Source organism: Zootoca vivipara, chromosome 11 (genome assembly GCF_965207765.1).
Source record: "Zootoca vivipara chromosome 11, rZooViv2.hap1.1, whole genome shotgun sequence".
NCBI classification, from domain to species: Eukaryota; Metazoa; Chordata; class Lepidosauria; order Squamata; family Lacertidae; genus Zootoca; species Zootoca vivipara.
The window spans coordinates 20,276,661-20,302,767 of record NC_142594.1 but is presented as its reverse complement, the minus strand read 5'-3'; the positions used below and the strand labels follow the sequence as shown (position 1 = coordinate 20,302,767).

The following is a 26,107-nucleotide window of genomic DNA, read 5'->3' as shown; positions in this document are numbered from 1 at the left end:
CTCCTGAGTGGAACTACAGAAAACTATTGATTAACAGCTAGCAGCTTCCTGAATTGTATAGTGCCTCGTCCATATACCATACATGCTCTAAAAAGACAGCTTCAAAAATAAAGGCAGCGAGGACAAACAGCACTTCTTCCTTTAACCTGTAAGAAGTTTAGATAAACTTGCCTTTGATAATCGACTGAACAAGCTGCACTGCCAGCATCAAGGGATGGTGTAGGGGTATCTAGCAGGTGCTGCAGTTTATCACAAAACCGTCTAAAATAATTGGAAGTGACAACCAGCACTACCACAAATGATTTATTAGTCTTTCACTCAGCTTTTCAGCTTCCTCGGGGCCAGAATAAATAATTTACCAACTCTGTATCTTCCAATCATTAATTCTTCCCTGTGCTTCCAAACTACATTTAACTCTGCTGGGTTCAGTGGAATTAAAAAACACAATATGAAGACACTCCCCCCTCCAAACCATCCCCAAGTATAGTATTATCCAGCTGCATCTAAATGTAAAAACGTAATTTGAAACAAATTCAGTGTTAGGAGAGCAGTCAGAATATCTGGGTACAAAGACTGTCAGAGAATCTGTAGAATAAAAAAAAGTTGAGGAACTGAAATGGAAGGGCAGTAGAGGTAGGAAAACTATTTGTAAATTACTAAACTGTTGTTATATCTCAGGTGCAAGCCGATTAGCAACCTCACCTCCAATCCATGAACATAAAGCCAGTATTAAGATTAGAAAAGCTCATTTTATATTCATGCAAACAGATACCCTCTGTCAAATGGCATTAGCTTTTAATGTAAATATTCATTTAAATAACTGTTATGTGCTTCAGTCAAAAAAGGTTCCAACTACAATCAAAAGACATGACAAAGATTGGGATGGAGAAGGAAATAAGCAAACTCAGGTACAATTTCTTCTAATGATCAGCTTGGATGAAAAAGTTCCAGAAGAGAAGGAACCAAAAGTTGCTGGTCTCTTAGCTGTGTCAGTGGAGAGTCCTGCATCCCCTCTTTCCTCCTCCACTGCAGTGTAACGTAATGGCTGCAGCCAGCTGCCAATTGATGCAGGAAGGAGCCTGGCTTCACAGCAGAACCAGCAGCCCTGATTCTCCACAGTTCTTCTTCCTTCTGACATATCAGGTGCTGCGAAGTTGACAAAGCAGTGAAATGGACTTAAAGTGCACAACATGGAGCAGTCATTTTTCCTCCAACTAACTCCAACACATTTATGATTAATTGCACCAAGGTTTCTAAAAATGACCTCTGTATTTGAAGCAAAAGGAACAAACAGAATATTCTACCAAGCAGAACCCCAGCTTAGAAGACAAGACTGTACTATGAACATTGCATGATTCAATTTAGAACATGAGGTACCACATTCCCATTATGTAGCGAAAAACACACAGAAGACTAAATCACACCCTAAATCCATTTTTGATGTAAGCTGGTTGTGCGTCTCATTAAATCAGCATCTATGATTAAAACAGAAATCATTTTTGGTACATAATGTATTGCATTGTTAAAGCAGCATCTGTTTATAGCATAGGATAACATATTTTTCAGATACAAGGAAAAGAAGCAGGCAAGGATAATAAAGACACAATCCAGACTTTGATTATATAAAACTATATTTTCTGTTAAATGTACTAAAGGGGTTAATAACATTAATGTGCTAATATTTTGCATTCTTATAAGAAGCTTCAAGCTGTTGGAAATATTCTGAAGAATTTCATGGTACTAACAGCTTTCTTTTAAGTCCTATGGGACTGAGACAACTCAAACTTTAAGTGCTTAGAAGAAAAGCACTGTAAAGCTATGAAGGCTAATCAATAGGGCTTTCACCAAATGATAATATAGTTTGAAATGAAATAAATTATCCATAACAAAAATGCCTCCGCCTTTTTTCTCATTAATATCAATACAGCAGGGAAAAAATAAGACTACATACATTCCCCCAACCCCTACAATGTAGGAATCACTAGTCTTACTCTTTGGCGATCACTCGTAGCCAAGTAAAATTGTCTTCAATGAAAACGGTCTTAATAGTGAGTTCAAATGTGACTGTGGATGCCTATTCTGGATCCACATGTCCTTCCACAGTGGGGACACCATTCTAAGATATTTTGGAAGCGGCAATCCTATGTGGCTTTGAGATGTTTTGTGACTCATGATGAAATAGGAATGGGAAGGAAACCTCTATGAAGTCTCTCAGCCCCACCCACTTCACAGGGTGTTTGTTGTGGGGGAGGAGGGGAAAGGAGATTGTTGGCCGCTTTGAGACTCCTTCGGGTAGTGATAAAGTGGGATATCAAATCCAAACTCCTCGTCCTCTTCTTCGGAATATGGGGTCTCATGTATTCAGCTGGTATCCCTGTTAACCAAGTCCACGGAAAGGCTTTAAACTAAAATAATCAAAAGCACAATCCTAACCAGGTCTACTCACAAGTAAATCCTATTGAATTCAATAGGACTTACTCCCTGGTAAGTGAAGTTAAGATTGCAGCCTGAATATTTTAAAAGCCAAATTCCAACATTCCAATACATCCCAGAAGAAACATAACCCAAGACAGGCAATACAAATTAGTGATACCGTATTGGTCCGAATATAAGCCACACCTTTAAAATTCAAAGGGGAAAAAGAAAAACGACAATACCCAAATATAAGCCACTCCCTTAAAATTCCACAGGCACTCACACCCATTCCGTTTTACCGTATGTCTGTTTCAGCAGCGATATCGTAAAAGCCAATTTTTGTAAGGTGACGAATTTAAGCTACACTTTAACTTTTCATGGTCAGAATTTTTTTTTGGGGGGGGGGGAGTGAGGCTTATATTCAGGCCAATATGGTAGATGGATTTATCTGGTTCCATTTCCCTCACAGAATAGCAGTGCCCCATTTTCTGCTCTGTCTTCTGGTTTTGAGAATTTCTTTAACTAATTTCAAAATTTTTATGTATTTATTGTATATCTTGCCTCTTCTAAAAGCAGCTCAGGGCACTGTCCACAGCTCCACGCCACATTTCATTCTCATATCAACTCTCTGAGGTAAGAGCACTCCTTTTAGGAAGAAAGCTATTCTGCAAAATTGCTTTGCTGGTTTCACTTTCTAACTTAGGTCACCATCCACACCATTTAAAGCACTCTTATACCACTTTTACAGACAGTGAACCTAACCATTTCAATTGTGATGTTAATTTAAAGGCAGTATGTGAACTGAAGAAGCACCTCTAGTGATTATTTCAAGACATTACACATCTGCAATATGATAGATCAGGATTGCTGATGACATCCCATTTTTTTGCTGTCCTGTGGAAAACTACTTGGTTTTACTTCCTGCTATTTGCACCAAAATCTGTGGTCAGTGCCATCCCCATGCCCATCTCCCCTGCAAAAAACCAAACAAACATGCAAGAAAGTTCAGTAAGATATTTTGGAATCCTCATGTCAGTAAGTATCCTCTAAAGATGGTCATGTCAGATGGTATCAAATTTTTTTTGCATAGCCAATGAAGCACATTATCAATGAATGACTCAACTCCCTAAATTTTTCAATGATGTGACAGATGCTCATGATTTGATCATATGTGCTTGTCCTTCTCTGAAATGGTCAGGATGTGGTGGGATTTCTGCTATCATTTGCTTCACACAATATTAGAGTCATCATAAAATTGGTAATGACATGAAGTACGAGAGACCTTAGCTCTTATTGTCGGGCACCACAACTAATACTGCAAATATAATGGATTTAGTAGATAAGCAAATTCCCAAAAGGTCTCTTAGAAATGTAACAAATACATGAATCTAAAACGAATTGTACAGAGTGCAAGCAATTCATGATTAAATGTTGTTCTCAAGCTTCACTGATCTCCTTAATACAGTGTGAACCTCACTAATTCATACTACCTATAATTAATTTTTATTACTTTAGGTTTCTAAATATTAATGTCCATTTGTACTATGGGTGGTTAACATTCCTGACTCACAGATTCTACACAGTGCCAAAGAAAAAAACTAACAGGAGATGCTACACTGGGTGGCTGGATTTAGTTTGGAAACAAAGTACGCCAAGAGAAACCCAAGAAGGAAATATACGTGAATTTTCTGAAACATGACCAACCAGTAATTCATGAGAGAGAGACAGAGGGTGAGGTGAAAGAATAAAAATATACAAATATTAAAAATAGAATGATTAGAATAATCTTGTATACATTATCTAGACTGTTGGATTTTCTTAACATTTTCACATGCACATAAAACGTCAGATTTCAGCAGCTAATATTGTTCATGTAATCAAGACTACATACACCATGTAGTACAAGTACTGTTACTGCTTTCAAAAGAGTTTATTATGCCATCATATCATCAACCAACCTAGACTGCCAGGACTATGTCCTTAAGATGACAAATATTATGCTCATTGTTTCTTCTTAACTTGACATGCTTCCTTAACATTCTCCTCCTGAGACTCTTCAATCAAGAATAAATGTTTACTGTTATTTACTTCTTCCGCTTTTTAAACTAGGGGCTTTTTAAACTAGGGACAGATCTTAAGTTTCGTACATGCCATTAACAGGAGGATTTCCACCATCACCCCTTTTCAAACACCTCATCCATTCTCTGTCATTCCACAGAATATGTGCAATGTTTGCCACCAACCCCCAAAACATTCCATAGAATTTACGTAACTCAGGAGTAGTAGGTACTGCATTAGCATCACCTGTTTTAATTCTAACATGTAAAAGGCACCTTTCAATTCTTAATGCAGCATTGCTGCAATGACTGTCAGCTCAAAGGCTTGTTGATTGACAAAAAATGCTGTCTGGTGACTTTTCTTGTAAATGAGCAGAACCATCTATTTTAACTTTCATTCTACAAATCCTATGCCCCACGTATTCAGCAATACTGTATTCATATTGTTTCTCTGGCATATCCTCCAGCATTATGTATTTTAATATACACGTGAAATTTTAGTTTGAAAGGAAACTGGGGACAACTACCCTGCCAAAGACAACCAGCTCATTAGGAAAATAAAGACAAATTTCAGTATAGCAAGAAGAAACGCTGTCTGGTGCCAAGCATACTTTCTTATCCACAAAGCAGATGAGGAAGATCCGAGAGGCCGCCAAATTCCACATTAGCCAACCTTCGGCTGCAGATATGCAGTTCTAACTATTAACAAAATCACAAGGAACTAGACCAAGCAACTCATTAGACCTTAGCATCCTCTGATGCTTCAAACTGTGCAGACCCACACCTTCTGCAATGACATTATTACACTACTTTGGCACTGTTGGTCTATAACATGGACAGTGCCTTAAAATGTCTTTTTTTCTTATCCTACTTTTCTTGCTTTTTGAAACTGTATTTTACATTATTTTCATTTGCTGTTTCCCTCCACCCTTTGCTGCATTATTTCCTGGTTCCATTTCAATCTTCATGGCTGCTACTTCAAGGTTTCTGCTAATAAATTTCCATCTTCCTCTTCCTCTTGCTATCCCTGTGTGCTCCCCAAGATCCTATCAGGTCTACTATTTGCTGAATCTTTCCCATTCTCCATTACAATTATGTTGCTTCTCATTTCTGTTTACTTCACTGGACCACGCTTTCCTCTTGGATTCTACCTAAGCTTCTGTTGCATTGAATCCAAAAGTTCCCTTTGCTCCATTGGAGGAAGACTCCTTTCCTTAGAAAAAGAGAATCTCTGGATCTGACCCATTTAACTTTTAAGTGTACTGAATGCCTGCTCTGGTGGCCATTATTTATTTAGGGTCAGAGGGTCCAACTCAAACCTCTTCTAGCTCAAGCTTAATAGAATTCAAAATATAGCAGATACACATAGACAAGAGAGCCTGCAAATTTAGGTGCAAGAATGAAGGTTTGTTGAACACATGTTGAAAGGAAATCCTCATGAAAGGGAAAGGGAAAGAGATGTAAAAGGTTATTCATTTATCTATATATATAAAAATATAAACTGGGTATGTTCCTTTGTCTCCAATGTTCAACAAAACCGCTTGACCGATTGAGGTGAAATTTTGACACAACATCACATGTGAATGTCCGAAGACTATAGGAAAGTTTGCTAAGACAGATGGCACACTTGTGCCAGGTAAAATCCCAAAAAACCCGTGTTTCAAAACACACCACTCAGATGAAAATGCATGCTGGGAAAAGAACCAGGTTGCAAACCAGTGCCCTCTAGTGGCGGCTACACTGGTACTGCACCTATAAAACCTTCCCTCTCAACAGCACCTCGGCTCCCGTTTACATATTAGGCCGAAGCCTTTCTAGACTAGGCCGAATAGAGGTACTGACTCGCCTGGGTGCGGGTTGGGGGGAGGGGACGGGATAGGTCAGGACACGGTGGGGCCAGTGATATGTCATGGGTCAGCACAGGGTGGGGGGAATCACAGGGATAAGCCGGGGGTGGAGGGAGGAGGTGGTGGGATACGTTATGGATCGGCACAGGGTGGGGGGATGAGCCACAGCAACGTGTGGCAGGGCCAGCTAGTTATTTATATAAAACATTTATATCCTGCCTTTCAGCCAAAAAGTTTGACTAAGTGACTTATGCAAGGCCACTATCCAACAAGTCAGTCCTTGCATTTCCAAGCTTATCTTATTTACAAGCCTCACCAATGCTCAATGGACGATGTGTCAGAAAGAAGTACAACTTCATGAGCATCTCCCTTTAGATGGAACTATGTGTACTATGTCCTGCCAATTAGAACACTGTTGATGTATTCTTTGTACTTACAGATTATGTTGTTGGTATCCGCCTGTCTCAATAGACAATGGAGTGTGCCTCCGGGGGTGAAGTCAAACTGCTGAGTTAGCAGCATCAGAGTGAACTCCCTGGGATGCAAGCCTGGGCAGTGTGTATGGAGGTCCTGGGCTGACTAAATGACAAGACACCCCTCTTGACCTTGCTGATGAGGTCCAAAGGAAAGGAAAGCAGTACATTTGGCACCAGCTTGGATGCAGGAGATGCCAGAAGGAGGTATACAAGGCAGCATCCAACAGTCTTAGGGATTCCACTCTGGATTTGTGTAAGGATTTGCTCAGGATCAGACTTTTCCTTCTCCTAGATGGATACCTTCCCAGGTTGATAAACTCCATCTGCCCCTTTTATATATAGGTTGTCTGCAATTGATAGTATTTGTAGCTTTCATAATACTACAGCAGCAGCAGCAGCAGCAGCAGCAACAACAACAACAACAACAAACAAACAAACAACTTTTTGTTAATAAGTTGGATGCTTTATGCAGGTGGTCTAATGTTTTACTGTGCATTTTATTAAACTACCCTGTCTGGGTCAGGGTTTCAATGAAATGGTGTATGGCTAAATGCAATAAAAGTGACTTGACACGAGATTGCTATGTTCAAGAGGCCCAAGTTACAGACAGCTATGCACACAACTCATGATTAATTGTGACTTTTTTGTTTTCTTGTTTTCATTATGACACATAATTAGCTGGAAAGTTTCCAACAACCAAAGCCTTACGCCAGCAGAGGTTATACTGGACGTAGGCCCTGGAAGAGAAACCATATCTCAAAGTGCCCATTTGCTGACACTTCCAGCTTTAAAGAGCCCTGGGCCTGGGTAATATTAGAAAATGGAAAGAGCTACTATTACTTCCAAAATCAGTACCATCAGCTTAGACTGCCACCACAAGTTTTTAAGAAAGAAAAGTATATGGGAAAGGAACATTGCCATGCTTACAACACTACTTGCCCTACCCTTGCAGTGAGGAAGTACACATAATTATACAATTAGCATATCTAGAAACTTTTTTGAAGATAGGTCATGCCTAATATTATGCTACATTAACCATTCATTAATGCTTTTCACTTTTCATGGTAATGATCGATAACCGAAATAATACAGTGGAAGTGTGAAAGTATTAATTCAAGCTCATTAGCAAATAGTTTGCATGAGTATAAAGAAGGTCAATACACCAAAGGCTAAATTGAGTCTGCCCTAATTTGAAACAAAAGTATCTAATTTCCACCTCCTTCCCCAAATTCAAGTACTGAGCTGTATCAAAAAGCATGACTTATGATATAGCTGTTCAAAATTAACCATAAAAACACCAGATAGAGGATGAAATTTCAGATTATGAAGCTGGATGACACAGACGCTATACAGTGGTACCTCTGGTTATGAACTTAATTTGTTCTTATCCTGAGGTGTGCTTTCGCTAATGGGGCCTCCTGCTCTGCATGCGCTTCCGACACGCAATTTCCATTCGCATCTTGGGGCAAAGTTCGCAACCAGGAGCAGCTACTTCCTGGTTAGTGGAGCTCATAACCTGAAGTGTTCGTAACCAGAGGTACCACTGTTTAGGGAAAATGATGGCAACAAGACAATTAAAGCCATAGCATGGGGAAAATGTTCAGGGTGGTAGGTGGCAGACAATCAAATCCATCAAGTTGTTTTAATGGGATCCTTCAGGATCCAGATATTAAGCCAGGCATAGGCAACTTTGGCCGTCCAGATGTTTTGGGACTACAATTGCCATCATCCCTGACCACTGGTCCCATTAGCTAGGGATCATGGGAGTTGTAGTCCCAAAACATCTGAAGGGCCAAGGTTGCCTATGCCTGTATTAAGCCTTATTTGGGCTTACAGTGGTGCCTCACTAAACGAATTTAATTCGTTCCACGGGTCTATTCTTATAACGAAAAATTTGTCTAGCGAATCCCATAGGAATGCACTGAATATTTTTTTTTTAAAAAAAATTGCCCATAGGAACGCATTAATTGAATTTCAATGCATTCCTATGGGAAACTGCGATTCGCTAGACGAATTTTTCGTAAAACGAATTTGTCTAGCGAGGCAACCTCCGCTAGAAAAATCCTTTCTTTAAGCGAAAATTTTGTCTTACAGGGAGTTTGTTAAGCGAGGCACCACTGTATTTGCATCTTACCCCAACTAATGTGTGGAGCATTTACATATAGTAACTGAGGACTGTGCAATAGTTTACAATGCAACTACCAGATGAAAGTCTACCACAGCCTTAGGAGTTGCTGTGACACGAAATGAATCTGGGTGCAGCTGTGCTTTATGCTGAGACACAAACCTGCAGGTTACAGAATCTATCTTAAGTACCCTCAGGCCCTGTGCTGACTCCAACCACTAAGATGGAATAAGATGCAGTTGATCCAAGAGTATAAGAAAAAGCTTCCTATTCAGCTTTGCCAAAATAATATGGTGTTCCTCAGCTTTGTATTCTTTAGTCTAACTCCTGGATCCCTCTTTGGTCCTCCCCTCCTGGTTTGTCCTCTCTTACTCTTCGGTTCTGACTTATATGAGGCTGCTTTGTCTTAAGACTAATCTATGACTTAGCCCCTGACACACAGAAAGCCCACCATCATAATATTTTGTCATTTTTATATAGGAAAAATATATAAATGCAAGACAAGGAAGGAATTGAAAATCAGACACAGCAAAATAATGTTTTAAAAAACTATAGATGCATGCAGATGTTTTCTGTAGTTAATACAGTTAGCAAACAGTATCATTTAGGTCCCTGAACTGTCAAGTACAGCAGTTTGCAAAATTATAGTTTACATTTAAACTACAGGAAAGGAAATACACATGTAATTATTACATGGAGAGACCTACTATTGTCCAGTAGGTGGTTTCAGTTCTTTTCTCCAAAGAACTGCTACATGATATGAAAGTCATTGAACTTCTCTGCACCCCAGTACCTACAGTCCAAAGGTTCTGCACAAATCATTTTGATTCACCTTAGAAAAATATATAAACAGCAGAGTACTGCATTTGTTTTATTTACAAAATAGCACTGAAGTGATTATATCAGTTCCTGTACTGCACTGCAAAATGTTGGATAAACTTGGGAGAGTTTAATTACAATATGTCTTTAAAGGGGCGGGGGGAGAAAATTAGCAAGGTTGCTGTTGTTGTTTTTTTTAAAGAAGCCCTGCTGTGCAAACCTATGTATACAGGGTGATTCATAATGGAGTATGCCGTTTCCATTTATAGTGAATGGAAACTGTATACTTCATTATGACTCACCCTGTATATACATAGGCGCATACAAGTGTATTTTTTTTCAAGGTTGAAATAAAGATGTGTTTGAATAATATTGTAGCAAATCATTATTGGGTTTTATTTTATTTTTAACCTGTAGCATCCAAGGTTGACATGCCATTAAAACACAGTAAGTAAAAATAGCACAATCTTTCTGAAAAATTATACAGCACAAAATATAACCAGCTATTCTCACAAATCAGTGGGTAAATGAATGGGGTGTGACAGAACTCTTGTTTAATGTGACCTTTGGCTGGGCTTTCACTTCTCACTAGCTGTTCTCAGGGCCAGTGCATAAGCTGCCTTATATTACCCCTGGAACTATCATAATATGTCATTCAGGAAGCATTTAATACTAGTACAAGTGATTGACAGAGCATACTTGCAATATTTAATATCAATGCTTTACAGGCCTTTTTCAATAACGTTTTTATATTGTGAAGAAAATACAAATGAAAAGGTTAGGTTAAATAAAAAACTTCCAAAAAGAGGTATATTACTGGGGATGCACTTCGGCATAAACTACAAAATACAACACATTCTACTGTTATATGCTGCAATGTAGCTGACCTTTGAAGTTTGTGGTTTTTTAAAAAAAAACAAAACAAAACTGAAAGACTAATGTAAAAAGCAACCAAGGTGCTCATAAAGGTGTTATGAACAAGGTTTACCAAACTTCAGCAATCAAAAAGAAAGAAACCGCCCCCAACTTGTCATTGCCTAATGCTGTTCATCTAATACAGGAGAGAGAAAAGCCATTGATACACACTCTATACAAGTTTTTAATCCATGTATATAAATCAAAGGAAACAGCTTCCTTTAAGGCAAGCATATGAAGATACTAAAGCAAGATACTAATTAAATATTCATACATTCAATATTTCAAAATAAGGAATTTGGATATACACATGCATAATTTAAGTTCTATAGCGAAACATATCTACAGAGGCCATTTCTACTGTATTGCAACAGCATCCCAACTTGAAATGTACAATGCATCCTTTCCCATGCCCTGTTAAACTTTAAATTCTATAGTAATTCATCTCAAGCACTAAACACAGAATAAAGGCCATGTTGTGCACACAGCACATTTATCAGAACTACAGCTTTGCCCTCATCATTTCACTACTCATTGCATGAAGGAGATACTATATTCCCGTACAAAAAAGAGACGGTGGAAAGGCTGTATTAAAATAAGCAGACTTACTGATTTTTAAAGTTAATTAAAAGTTTAGTTAACTGTAAAACATTTACAGCAGCTGAAGTCACAGCAGTGATTTATAGAGACATGCGCACAAGAGCAAACTATTTATTTATATTTAGGGTAAGAGCCGTTTTGCATCTTTGTCAAGTAACCCACACACATGTAACATCTGCAGAATGATTTACTTAGAACACATCTCCATCCTACTTGTCACTGGCTTTCCCTTGCCATTTATCTCCTCTTTACTGTCCAATCAATTCAGGACACTTTAAACACCAGTAGACATCGATCTTCACTGGGCCCCAAAACATGTCAGTTTTCTGAGCGTTCTTTCTCTATGAATTTTTCTTCCATTATTTACACTATATTTTATATGCCCCATCCCCCAGAAAGATGGTGCTTTCTCATTGTCCTCTCTTCCTTCTAGGATCTCACTCTGAATAGACTTTCTGCAGTTGAAGGAGCAGCAAACAGCACATGAAGGTTGCCCTGTAATCTAGCAACTATTAGTAATAGCCTGCTGGATGTTTATGCATTTATCATTGCTGTGGCATACCAGAAGGGGGCTCCATATGCAAAATGCCCCAGGGAGGCTAAGCAGGGTGCTGAGACTGTGTAGACACCACCTGGACTCACTATGTGAACAAAGGGCACCTGCATCCTACCCTCTCTGTATGCAGAGGCCAAATCATGCATATAAATTAGTGTAATGCAGGAAGAAGAGCATCTTACAAATAGAAAGAAAAGTATTAAGGGATATTAGAGATTGAAGGAGAGACTGATGGAGCTAGAACTGTCTACATTAGGCATGATTCCACAGTAAACATTAGAAGACATTAGGAATGACTCTTTGAAACGATTTGTAGTGCAGGTTAGTGGTAGTGAAACTTACTGAACAAGACCTCCATTTAAAAAGAAGAGGCTACTCAAGTTTGACTGAGCTCAGAAAATCTTTCACCTATTCTCTTAGAAGCAAGTGCATGTTCTGAAAGCAATCGTGAAGCTTCAACAAATTACTGAATGAAAGTGCAACAATTGTCTGTATAATGGGTTGAATCAAGAAAATCTTTCCTGCAACAGAGAATGCGTCTCTATATCCAAGAGATAAAGAAAGTGTACGTGAAAGTACACTAGTTGTGTAAACTATGGAAGAGAAGAATGTGTTCACTTTTGCTCCAAAGGTTAAATATTTATCTTTATATAGCTATGGAACAGCAAGCAAGAGTGTGAACAGGTAAGTAAGTACGCAGCCACAAGTTACAAAATGCCATGTAAAATGTGTACCTACAAGGAGAAGTACTTCATATGCAGAAAATATATCTATCTGTTGGCCTTGCAATGAATATAAACTTGCCTCAAAGCTAATACTTTAATTTTCAAGAAGCAAGTAAGGGGATAAAAAAAACCCTAGTCAGTAACAATGCAGCGTCGAAAAGCAATAAAATCAAAATTAAGTTATAAATAATTTAAAGCTTGTCATGAAGATGTATTAATAATTCATCAGATAAATAATTTACTAAATAATCAAATAAATAAATAATGAAATACATAAATAAATCAGCAAATAAATAATTCTGCAAAATAACCTAAACAATAAGTCACTAAAACAAATGACAGCCCTACAAAACTATAATGATTTTCTAAATTCTGATAGTTTTAAATAAACAAATGTATATAAAGTAGATCAATCTTTGTTAGATAAAAAGATATTTTTTCAGTGATACTGGTGAATTCCTGATTACACTGCAAAGGCTACACTTTAAATTTCATAAGAATGGAGCTATCTTCGTAAATTAACAAAACTGCTACTATATATCTTGTCCCTTACATTCCATGCACTCCTTTTGTACAACTAATTTTTCATCAAATATATATGGACAGGCATTTTATAATATTTTTAATTCACATTCTTTTCAGTGCAGTACTTACAATACTGCTACAGCCCTCCTTCGTAGATTTCTTACTACTGTGTCTTCTTCAAGCCTTCAGAAGTTTTGCTGCAGGGAAAAACAAGTGGAATAACCTTAATTATTACAGATGGTATCTCATTCATTAGTGGATGACAACATTTTATTTGAAAGCATACGAAAAGCTGTTTTATAATTCTACAAAGCAACTTAATGTGAAACAACCATTACTGTTTGCCGACTACCTAAAGTTTTTAGAAGTCTTTGGTGGAATGATTTCAAGCAGACTGATGTGTGTTTGTTGTATTTAAACTGACACACAATCTGTGCAAACTGGCAGTCATTCAGTTATGAAGACAAAATGTGAGAAGGACAAAATGCTTGGCTGACTTCTAAATCCTTTCTCAACGTTTAAAGCTCATAGTCCTTGAAATATACAGAGGTTACCAAGTTTTTACTATCTGAATGCACTTGCCATTTAAAATTAATACCATCCACATCCTTGAATGGTAGTATCAATCAGGGGCAACCAGTAGAATGTTGCAAATCAAAATTCATTCAGGATTTGTTTTAGTATCCTAAATTGGAGCACCAAAGCACTGTACTGCAAAACATGGTGGGACAAAAATGTCCCCAACTATACTAATTATAGTGAGTAGAATTATTTCCCACTACTGATATTCTAAGAGTTCTCTGTATTCTAAGAGTTCTCTATTTTATGGAACTGCCTTGAAATGTAATTGTTACCTGGTCCTGGTTTCTGGTAAATAGCAATCTAAAAGCAAGACTTGTAGAATTTCAAAGGTGCTTAGGGCTATTCTTACAGTTCCTGGACTTCTGTCGTGGATAAAGTCTGAACTAATTATTAGGGGACCGTAATGAAGAGACAATCATACAAAAAACTATTTGTTATACATAATCCCTTGAACAGATTTCCACATCTCAACAAGGAAGATCAATATTGGAAGTGAGATCTGTTTTGCTGCATGGTCATGTCAAATTACCCGTAATTTTCCTGTCCATATTTATGGAAGCAAACTGAACAGCTCCAGGTCTGCAATAATTTAGGCTACCCCACTGGACATCCCCTTGTACACCAAACTATTAAACTATTTGTGTGGGGTTGACTAAGATTATGTTAGTCTGTTAGACATACAAGATTTCTATTTATTTCTTTATTTCATAAAATTTATGTACCACTTTACTGCAAAAAAATCAAAGCAGTTAAGAAAAATTATCGCTAAAACTTTGCAGCCATAATTAAAAGCATACAAAAAGAGTAAAACACAATAGAGTAAAACAAATTAAAACTCATACAAACTTTCTAAGCATCTAGATAGGCTTATACAAGTAAGAATGTCTTCAGCAGGTGCCAAAAAGAATACAGTAAAGGCACTGCCTGATACCAAAAGCAAGGAGTTTGAAAGTGCCTGTGTTGCCATACTAAACAATAGAGTTCTTACAGATACAGGGAATCTATCATATATTTACTGTTTTCTTAAGGCTGTCCATAATTAGAACCAATGCATTATACAGTCACGTGTTGAGGGCTACATCAGTACATCTAAATGGCATTCTAAACTGCTGTTTTCTGCTCTAGTTTAAGCAGTGGGAACTGTTCATAAAAACATCCAAGATATGTACTGCATCTCCTAAGAATCCTCTTAAGCCTTTCATATAGTAAACATTAAATTTCAGTTTAAAGGATAGGTGCAATTAAGTACCATCTTAGTATTAGCAGGAATTGCATTTAGGCTATTAGATAAAATGTGGGGAAGGTTAGTTAAGTGGTAGAAGCACATGCTTTGCATGCAAGTTCAATCCCTAGTATCTCTAGGAAGGTCTGGGAGATAAACACATCAAAGTGCAAGTGGATAATTAGGTACCGCTCCAGCGGGAAGGTAAACGGCGTTTTCGTGCGCTGCTCTGGTTCGCCAGAAGTGGCTTAGTCATGCTGGCCACATGCTGTAGGCCGGCTCCCTCGGCCAATAAAGCAAGATGAGCCCCGCAACCCCAGAGTCGTCCATGACTGGACCTAACAGTCAGGGATCCCTTTATCTTTACCTTAAAACCCTGAATAAGCTCTTCCAGTCAGTGTGAGCATTACTGAGCTAGATGGGCCATGGCAGCTTCTTAGGTTCTTGTGTTTTTTCTAATTCGTTAAAATACTGTACAGCAGCAGGGTCCCTGGAAAAGACACTGATGCTGGGAAACATTGAGGGCACAAGGAGAAGGGGACGACAGAGGACAAGATGGTTGGACAGTGTTCTCAAAGCTACCAACATGAGTTTGACCAAACTGTGGGAGGCAGTGGAAGACAGGAGTGCCTGGCGTGCTCTGGTCCATGGGGTCACGAAGAGTCAGACACGACTAAATGACTAAACAACAACAATGTTCCATAAATATAAGAAAGGTGTATTTCTAATGATTACCATAGTGAGCAAATAATTTTGAACATGTTAACTTTCGCTTTTAAAAAAAATCAGGTCCAGTAAAAGGAAATAATAGCAAGACATAGGCTGAATGAGTGCTGAGGACAAAAATCTTTGAAGTCATCACAGAACTTACAGAGGAATGCACAACTTGTTGCAAGAGCTATCTCACTGTATCTGCCACTTCAACACTGTTTCAATTTATTAACTCAAGTGGTCAAATTCATTGAAATGTGATCATATTTGCACAATAAAGTTCTACTATTTTCCATCTAAGGTATTAAATATAGGGAGTTTTCAAGGACACAGAACTATGGTGCAAGAGTTATATTAAACTAATGCATGGCTACCTTTTTCCAAGAACACCATCCAGCTCTGGAAACTTTTGATTTATGGATATACTGTTTTAAAGCGGTTCATACATTAACAAAAATGGAAGAAAAGGTGGCAATACTGTTGCAGCTCTTATCCTATTGGCAGCATATCTACTTTAAATGGGGTGTTGTTTATTTGTTGCATATAGCAGAATTAATGACACTAGAATTAGCTTACCCTTCTTGAAGCATTATATGAGATTATTCCTTGGTCTCTTCCTCTTTGATTTAGTACACCTTTTAAGATTATTTATTAATGTTTGGATATCTCATCCATCATCCATTATTATTGGTGTCGTAAATTAGAGGAATGGAACAAAGCACTGGACTATTCACTTTTTCCATATTCATCAATAAAACAATCGCCTCCTCTGGCATGTAGTGAAAGAAATAAGTTGGTTTTAGCTGTCAGACCACAAGAACTCCCTCCTACATAAACAACTTCTATGGATAATTTCTGAAATCTGGCACAATCGCATCAAAGGACTCTGATGCAATTCTCCCCTACGGGGACAGGGAGAAATTGGGATTGAACAAGCAGGAGTAGTACAACAGCAGAAAGATATATATGATTTGAGGATGAAGGAGAGCTGTGATAATGAGCAGGAGAAGGAAACTGGGAAAGGTGTGTGCTGGCTGACTTGGGAAAATTTGGCATGAACTGTGGTTCAGGGTGCAAGAGGCCTGTCTAGCTCTATGTAACACTGGGATTGTGTTGCCCATCAACTAGTGGCAGCAACTGGGATGAGGAAGACCACCAATTTCAGATTACAAAGCGGTTTAAGATACTAGGTGACACTAATGCAAACCAGCTTTGAGAAACCCCACCTTCATATCCACATGGAATGAGAGGCAGGATCACATTACTAAATGTGCTTGAGACATTTGTCATCATAATCCAGGATCCAAACTACCAGTAGGTTCAGAGTAAAATTCCAGTGTTGAAGCTCATAGGAGCAATGGTGAGAGCCTCCTTTAGGCCCTAATTTGTGCATGGTAGTGCCCTGTGACATCAGCAGCCACACAAGCTATATTTCCCATGCTTCCAGGTATCCTGGACATAGATGTGTTTGCTCATATGAGCATCCAAGGGCTACTAGAATCTCTACATGTTGCCACATAAAGATAAATATGGGACAAGAGTGGTGAAGAGGGGGGCACAAGGAACCTGACTGGATCCATTCTGGTTTGGTTTGGGTTGAGTTGAGATGAGACTGAATGTAAACATAGTAAAAAGGGGGGGAGGATTCTGGAAATAAAAGTAGGAAATGGCTATTTGTCCAATAAAGTTTAGAGACTAAAGCTATAAACCACCCCACTTTGGAGATACAGCAGTAAAATTTCACTACCAGTACTGCCTTTCAGCAACAAGCAATGATTATTAATTTTGCTCTACAATTTCCTCCATGGGTATTTTCTCATAGGAAAAAGTTGTTATATAGCCTTTTATCTTTAAAACCCCAATCCTCAAACTATTTATATATTAGGAATGATAATACATTTTGACTAAAACAACATTTTGGGCCCTCCTATTTCAGTAACAACTATGTCAATGGAAGAGATGTTAAAAGCCTAGACACAGAACAGCTGTTTTCCCACAAAAACTGACACAAAACTACAGAAAGTGTTCAGTGAAGAGAGCTATTACACAACTGGGGAAGAGACAAGCCTGGCTGGATTTGATCTCTGGGCTACACATTGCTGGATATAAGATTAAGGAAAGCTACTTTAACTGTGCAATTTATTCACTTTACCTCCCTTCTTCCTTCTAGGATATAGGTTGCAATGGCAGCTGTATGACTCTTCTTGGTTTTTATATCACAATGATATTGAGTAAAATATAATTAAGATCTTATTTGGCTAGTATCTCTTACAAAGTCTAATAAAAAAAATTCCTTCAGTAGCACCTTAAAGACCAACTAAGTTTTTATTTTGGTATGAGCTTTCGTGTGCATGCACGCTTCTTCAGATACAGTGAAATGGAAGTTTCCAGGCACTTATGTAGAGAAGGGGTGGGGAGGGGTGGGGATGGGGAGGGGGGATCACTCAGAAGGGTGGTGGAAATGGGTGATTGACTGACTGATAGCTGTTGCAAAGTCTGTTTTAGATATCTTTAAAGTACTGGATTGAACATGGTCAACAAGATGGGAGGACTTCTGGAGCCACATCTGTTGCTTTCCTTTCATTTACTGAAGCTTCCTTGAACTCTAATGTATTTATAGACTTTTATCACTGTAGAGGCGGTGATTATATGCAAGGGAACTGAGAAGCAATGGCTATGGATACAAATGCACGAAGCCCTGAGGCTTCTGGAGCAGAAAAGACCTCAATGCATTAAGCCCTATTGAATTTTCTTTCTTGCAGCGAGGAAACTGTATGTTAGACTCCTTAATTATTGGATCATGCGCACTGTTCACTCTAGTTTTAAAAAAAACTGATTAAACGAATAACTAGATAACCTCTTTGAAAAAAAGTCTGGTCCCATACCCACTAGAAGTGTAGGCAAGATAATCTCTAGACCAGCATGCATAAGCATGAGATGAATGTTAACTGTATTGTATTCCTAAGCATTGTTATAAAATTATATTGCCTTCCTTGAAGCAGTGAGATAACAAAAGCTACACTTTAAAAAAACCTTTAGAAATATCCACCTTTTCCTGCTACTTCCAGGCAGCTTGGCATTATAACTGCTGGACAGAGAGAGTTTGACTACTCTCGGGGGTCATATGCTCCAACTCACCAATGGAAGTAAAAATATGCCTACATCTGGTCAAAGTGCTTAGGTAATTAACACTGCTAAAAAGGCATAGAATTTCCATCAATCTGGAATTAGTCTCTGCAATCATTCTAATTACCTTATTGACTTCTTTCACCATTCCCCAGTTGCTCTTTTAAAGTTTAAGCTTACAGTAACCACACTTAAGAGCCCAAATAACTGTCCCATCTCTTATGCCCTTGATTTAATCTTTAATGGCCAATTCTAACATATATTATGTGCCCCATGAAAACTGCTAGCAGTACTTTTGCATAGTGGTGGCTTCCCACAGTAGTTTTAACATGTCAAAAGCAGCTCACTGTGTGGATTGCCCGAGTCACATGGAGCCAGTCCCAGCTGCCATTATGAATGTGTAGTGTGGGCTAAATATCACTGGGCAGCCTCTCTGATGAGCAGCAATAATATGTTACAACTGCCATGTGGAGTCACTATGATTGTGGAAGAATGTTCAGAAGATTCTAAGGGACCACTGTAACATACAACTCAGCCCAAAGAGGAATATAAACACCATCTATTAAAAATTAAGTATAGTGTCTGAAATACAGTAACTTTAAAACCTGCCATATTCGAAACAATAAACCTTCAATCAAGCAAGTAATGGGCAAACCATAAAAACATGTTATCATATTAGAGGCTTGACACCAAGAAAGCACTCATCGTGTTACACAAGATACTGTCTCTCCTACACAGTAAATTTATATTGATTGTAATGACAGTGATTTGTTAATTCAGAGTCCTTTTTAAATGGAAGCTTTCCATTGCTGAAGTCAGCAGCCATGCCATTCATGTATCCAAGACTACACACCGATTTTCTTTCCTAGAACGAATATTAAACATCCTGAAACACACAACTGCAATGTTTGACTTCATGAAATAAGTGCTTACTCAGCAAGCATACAGCAGGTAATGCATTATTCCACTTAAATTTAGTAGCACTTTATTATCCATTTTACATAAGAATCCATAACAGCAGCAAGTGTATTGTTTGACACACAGTGAAAACCCACAGATATTGTGTCTGACCTCTGTCAGATGAATTAATAATTTCTTTAACAGCGACAAAGTGTCATGCGGAAAACAAAACAAGGCAACATAGAAGGTAGCATTCTAATAATGAAGATCGCCTCTGACAAACAAATTGATAGGTACACTGAAAAGATGGGCATAAGATTAAAAAAGGGCAAATTCAGTTTTCCTCTGGACCAATTTTTTTTTTTTGGTCAGGCATAAGAAAACTGAATTTATGAACATCATGGTGATGCTAAAATATGGCATTCTTTCTTTGTTTTGTACTTATCAGAATCTCGGTTTCCTTGAAAAGAACAGAATACTTCATACACACATTTTTTTATAAATATATGTATATATATATGTGCAAAACATATGCATGCACACACACACACACACATACACACACACAAACAACTATGTAACACTGTGCCTGTACATGCACACTGCTCAAAATACATGACGCACACGGCTACTTTGCCCTCTGAGGCCTGGAGCAAGTGTACCCAGCTGCCCCCCTCCTCTGCAGGGGACTGTTGTTAAATTGAATCTCCAAGTTCAGAAATACTATGCCTATCCACTGCTGGCAGAAGAGGTTGAATGGCAGGGGTTTGTTATTTCCTTTTTGTTTTACAAAAATATATGTTATAAGAAGCAAAATTCTAGGCGCCAACATCAGATTTTTCAGCTCTATTGCGTGGGAGGATTTACAAGGTTCCCCAATACTGTCGCTGTGGCACAGTGTTATATCACAGAAACAAAACACAGAAGTTAGTAAAGCACTGATCTCTTACACAATGACATCAATATTTTCTTAACTTTTTGCGCCTGCAGGCAGAATGGCTCTCTCTACAAGCAATCTCTCTTCCACACAGACTTACACATACAAATATGCACATACTTATGGTTTGAAACTTTTGTACTTAAAAGGTTTTCTCCAGGCATATGCTTCGTATTGAAAAGCAGTCTATAACTTCATTTGCCACCAGCGCCAAAGGAAGGCTCTTGCATGGTTTCATCACAAATTCTGATCAATAAACCCCAGCGTACTGCTTTTTGAAAACTTGTGGGTAGGCAGTTTCAGTGACCTAACTTGATAAACTACATCTGAAAAGTAAGCTCTACCCCCAGGGTAGAGAACTTGTTGTATCTTAAGAAGTGTGCATGCACACGAAAGCTCATACCTATGACAAACTTAGTTGGTCTCTAAGGTGCTAGTGGAAGGATTTTTTTTTAATCTTTTGTGGACATTCAGATGTGGTTGGACTATGAGTCCCATCATCTCTGTCCTGACCAGGCTGGCTGGAGCTGGCGGGAGCTGGGAGTCCAATAATATATGGAGGTTCACTTGTCCCCCACTGCTCTAAATTCATGCAACAAACAAGTTATTGATTTTTAAGTTGCCAAAGCTTTCCTACTTCTTGAAATACTTGTCATCCCCCCCCCTTATTTCTGTTACAGTTTCCTGGACAGAAAATTAAAATGGATATTTTACTAACCAAAACTGATACTTTCCCCATATTGTGGGTTTTATACCAGAAAATGTTACATGTTGCATAATGTTTAAATGTGTATGTGCATGTACACAGCCACAGCCACATGAACACACACCCCTATAAAGACAATTATGTGCAAGATTGGCTATCTAGTTACTAACCAAAAACAGGAAGCCTCAAAAATGAAAAAGGAAGCCTCAAAAATGAAAAGAGAAATTTGTCTCTAAAGTATTGTTCAATATGCCAATCACATTATTTCCTTACAAACTGATCAAAAAGCTTCTGTTTCAAAAGGACATACAAGTCAAAATCTCCTTAGTTTTTAGTTACTGCCTTATTCATTATCACTCTGCACCAAATGAGGGCCAATGTACAATATATATTAGGGTAAATATCCCAGAGAGGTTTTAAAAGACAAGTATGCAAATTATTCATGGACTCTTATGCTCCCTGTTCTCTTCCCAATCAGGAAATGCAGCTCCTGATACAGTACTTAACACCCCTTTGCCTATGTTCAAAAAGGGCATCATTATCAGAGGTTATAACCAGCTGTCTCCAATGCCCTATGGACAGTGATGAAGAGGAAAAGGTGGACCATAGAAAACTCTATGACATTAAATCCATCACCTAATGTTCTCCTTGAAGGTTTAGTAAGGTGCCTTAATCATGACTGGACTGCCACACTTATCAGACATCCACGTTGTGACAGATAAAATGCAGGAAAACAAATGGTTTGTGGGGAAGGATTCCCCACTGAATGTGGCTATGCCAGTCGGTTCACTGTTTTACTCAACTGTTCTTCAAGAATTAATCTAACATAAATGGGTGGTGGTAGGGAATCATGCCTCTGAAAATGAGGGTTTTCTGTCATTCTGTGACTTGGAAAACATCCTCAAGTACAATTACACTAACTGGGTGCACTTTTTGAATTTATTCATGAAATAATTTACTGCAAGCAAGACACAGCAATCTCTATTAAAAGAAAATGAGTTGTGCTTAAGTCCCATTGAAATCAATGGGATAGGTTAGTCATAAGTAACTTGATGCCACATTAATTTCCACAGGACTTAAACATGACTAACATATTCTGGACGGACACATAACTATTACACCCAGGCTGCAATTCCATGCAGACTCAGGTGGGAGTAACCCAGCTTAAACACAGTGGGTGTAATGCCACACAAACATGTTAGATTCCACTAACAGTTAATGAAACATGTTTTCTGAATGTGGCAGATTAACAGCTCAATAGTAACTAATTGTGTTTAATACTAAATGTGCACCAGCGTGCCATGTGTTTGATTGTGAACCAGGCCACAATCAGGGCATGCCACTTTTTCATCTTGTGCATAAAATGCAGTATTCATGCTCAAAATCCTACGTTGTGTCCCTAGTATACTTTTTAAGCAAGAAACTTCATTGAATTATTATTTCAAAAGAGATGTGTTACTTTATAAAGATAATAGTCAGACACCAAAAAATTACCTTACACATGTTTAAGTGCTTGCACTGAACTGTTATATATTTTTAAACAGAACGCCTCTACAACCCATGTAACATACCACTTTTGAAAGTCCCTGAAATTTCATGATCTGCTTATAATAGGGAGGACTTCATCTATAATACATCCCCAGTAGACACAAAACTAGTTGCATATGTTTTTATAATAAAAATCCTAGCCCATACAAATTAACACATCAACTCATAGGCACTAAACTAGGGACTTATAAGCATGACAACTACAAGCCTTTCAATAAAGTCACCCACAATTCCAAACACCTTAAGCCACTTTATAAAGTGGATTGATTGTGCTATTATCCCATATGTAGACTCTTAATATACTAGAGAGAAATCAAACCACACTTAAAAAAGAGAATCTGAAAATTGGGGAACTACAAGGTTCATGTAATATCAAACTGTTCTCTAAACTATGGGGTGTTCTCAGTACTTAGGAGGCAGCCTCTAGTTTGGTTTGAAAAAAGCAGGAAGAGAAACCATGAGTATGCAGATGTCACAAAACTTCATTTCTGAATTTGGCAACAGGAAAACATTATTGCCTAAGGCCACAACCCTGTATCCAACTGCCTAGAAATAAGCAGTGCTGGAATCAATAGGGCTGAGTAGACATGTATAGGTTTGCTTTGTAAGGCGTGTGTACACACACACACACACACACACACACACACACACACAAACTTATTTGGTCACAAGGCCCACCAAACTCAACAGAACTGACTCCTGAGAAGACATGCATAGGATTCCACTGTCCAGAAGAGGGATATGAAAGTGAAACTACTATAAAACGCCAGAACTGAAGTTTTGTGGAGAGACAACTAAGGAAAACCGAGCAGCTCGAGCCGGGGAGCAAAGAAACAAGAGCGTCGGAGAAGGGGAAAGGAAGGAAAATTTCTACTAGCTTCACCTACGAACAGATTAGGAGGGGGTGGTGAAAACAACGCCCACATGAGCAGCTCCCGTCCTCTTTCTCTCTCTCTCTCTCGCCTCTTTGAAACCAGCTGAGGGTGAGAAACTCGGCAAGCACCAAACTACCAGCAGCAGCGCCAGGAAGCGCCTCCCCCCAACCTGCTTCTAGAAACGGGCGCGCAGGAGGGTGGAAGAGGAGCGGCCTTTGACGTTGCAGGCCTCAAAAAGAGCCACTTCCTCCCCTTCTCCGGCTGCCCTTCAGTGACAGCCGGGAATGGAGGAAGCCGTGAGGGGACGGAAGTGGGGAGGAAGGACGGAAGGAAAGACCTAGGGTGGCTGCAGCCGAGGCGAAAAGGGGGGTGGGGGAGTGGCTGGGTGCGGGTGGCTGTCGTGGGCTTTTACCTGCTGCCGTTGGTGCAGGGGCGCTGGAGAAAGCGGCTCTGCCTGCCTGCCTCCTCCCCTCCTTGCCTGCGTCCCTCCCTCTCTCCCTCTAAAGCCTTCCCCCCACGGCCCGCCAGGCTGCGGGGAAAAAGGAAGGAGGCCCAGCAACAACCACCTTCCTCGAAGCCTTACGCCGGTAGCCGAGTTCAACCGACGCCTCCTTGCCTCTTGCACGCAGGCGCCCGCCTTCGCTGAGGGGAAGCGGAGGTCGCCCACACCGCGCGGCAACGGCGCGCTGGCCTAGACCGGGCGGCAGCTGGGAGCGGGGCGCTTTCGGGACTCCCGCTGCCGGCCTTGTCGCTCTGAGGGGCCCCGGGACTCGGGCGAGGGACAGGCCGGGAGCGGAGGGAGACGCGGGGAAGGAGGGGGGCTGTGGGCTTGTCGGCGCGTGTGAGGCGTTTGGGAGGAGAGGGGGGTCCGCAGCTTCCTCGCCGCTTTGGCGGGGCGCGAGCCGGGAAACGGTCAGCTCAGCGCCTTAGACTAACCTTCCAGTTGGATAAAACGTAAAGGGAAAGCCAGGGGCACCTCTCCGTTGACTTTAAGGCCCACTAAGTCGAAGGGGACTTGCTGCCTGGTTACCATGGAAGAGGGTGCTGAGGAGGCGAGCGTGTTTCCTTTATTGCCTTTGCCCTCGCCTCGCTTTCCACCACCCCCCCCCGGAAATAAAATAAAAAAAGCAACTCACCCACCCACCTACCCCCAAAACCCACCTCAACTACATTCCTGCTCTTGCAAGCTACTTTTTCGGGAACTTTCTTTAAACGGTTGCTTCTTTTTTGGTCCGTTTGCTTAAAGGTGAAGTGGCAGGGATTGTAAAGCAGGACTAAATTGCGGACTGAGCACCCGGCTCCCAGGGGTGCTGACTTGAATAAAATATTGTGGGGGGCCCAGGTAAGCCCCGCCCTTCACAAGCGATAATATTTTAATGGGAATGACCATCAACTTTGTGGGGGATGGGCCCCCTCAAATAATTTATTGTGGGAGCCAAAAAACCCAGCGCCCCTAGAAGTTGACTCCTATGCCATCTATCATTTTGAAGCAGTGATTTCAGTGGGTCTACTGACATAAGTTGAATGCAACCCTGTGGCCCTAATGTTGGTATATTCTCCCTTTCCACCAGCTTTTATTTATGACAGTTTAATGCAATGGTTCTCTTGCCCCCTCTTTGGGCCATACTTTAAGAATAAAAAATTGCTCGCACCACACCAAAAAAATTATTGATATGGAATGCAATGGGAAACGCAACTAGCATTCTCCTCAGTATCACTTCAAGGTCTTTGCTCTCATTTTGGAAAGCTACCCATATTCTGCAAATAAAATATTTTGATACTATACTACACAACATTGAAATATTCAAATGTTTCTTTGATTGTCCTTCATTCTTCCTACGTACTACATCCTCTCCTGCCACACTAGTGTGGTACTCCACACCCTTCAGGAACCACTGGTTTAATGAGACCATAGGTATATCCACACATATCCTTTTACCATGATTAATTAGGCTGTCTGCTCGTTGATATTAAACATCAGGCAAAGTAATAAGGTAGCATTCTGCTTGTGATCAGCTTCATTTTTTGAGGGAAGACTCAATACACTTATTAGCAAGAAGCAGGGTAGGCGCCATTGCCATACTAAGAGAACAAGAGAGAAGTTCCTGGTAAACTCCAGCACCTCTTTTTCTATAAAAAATAACACTGGCAAGAAGACACTACTGATTTTAAAGAGCCTGTATCTCTTGAAGCGGATCAGGTGCAAAGTCCTGTGTGTAATTTATAAACTTGTCTCTCTTCCTCCTGTATGGGTGATATTCTATATTTTGAAAGGAGGCTGGACTTTGGTGGACAATATTGTTTATAGAACCATATGCAAAACAGCACCCTTATAAAATGCTATGTATGGTCACATGGCATTCACTTCAAAAAGCAATAGTTTCCTGCAGTCCATTTTACTTACACTGATCTTCAGCATAGTAAAGGATTTTGTTAGAAA

At 39.5% G+C, this 26,107-nt stretch overlaps 1 protein-coding gene across 19 annotated transcripts in view; it reads right to left on the bottom strand.

The window, feature by feature from the left end:
• TBC1D5 (TBC1 domain family member 5) overlaps positions 1-24,756 on the bottom strand; it is a 247,210-nt gene extending 222,454 nt beyond the window's left edge. For 3 of the 19 annotated variants that reach the window (XM_088654076.1, XM_088654084.1, XM_060280685.2), the window contains exons 1-2: positions 24,604-24,705; positions 13,190-13,257 (exon numbers count right to left, since the gene is read on the bottom strand). The gene's annotated coding sequence lies outside the window, so the exon portion shown is untranslated. Of the gene's footprint in view, positions 1-13,189; positions 13,258-15,231; positions 15,254-23,675; positions 23,865-24,079; positions 24,572-24,603 lie in introns of those variants that run through there. The other 16 variants (XM_035130413.3, XM_088654085.1, XM_088654086.1 and 13 more) reach the window with 11 other exon arrangements.
• Positions 24,757-26,107: the final 1,351 nt, after the last annotated feature.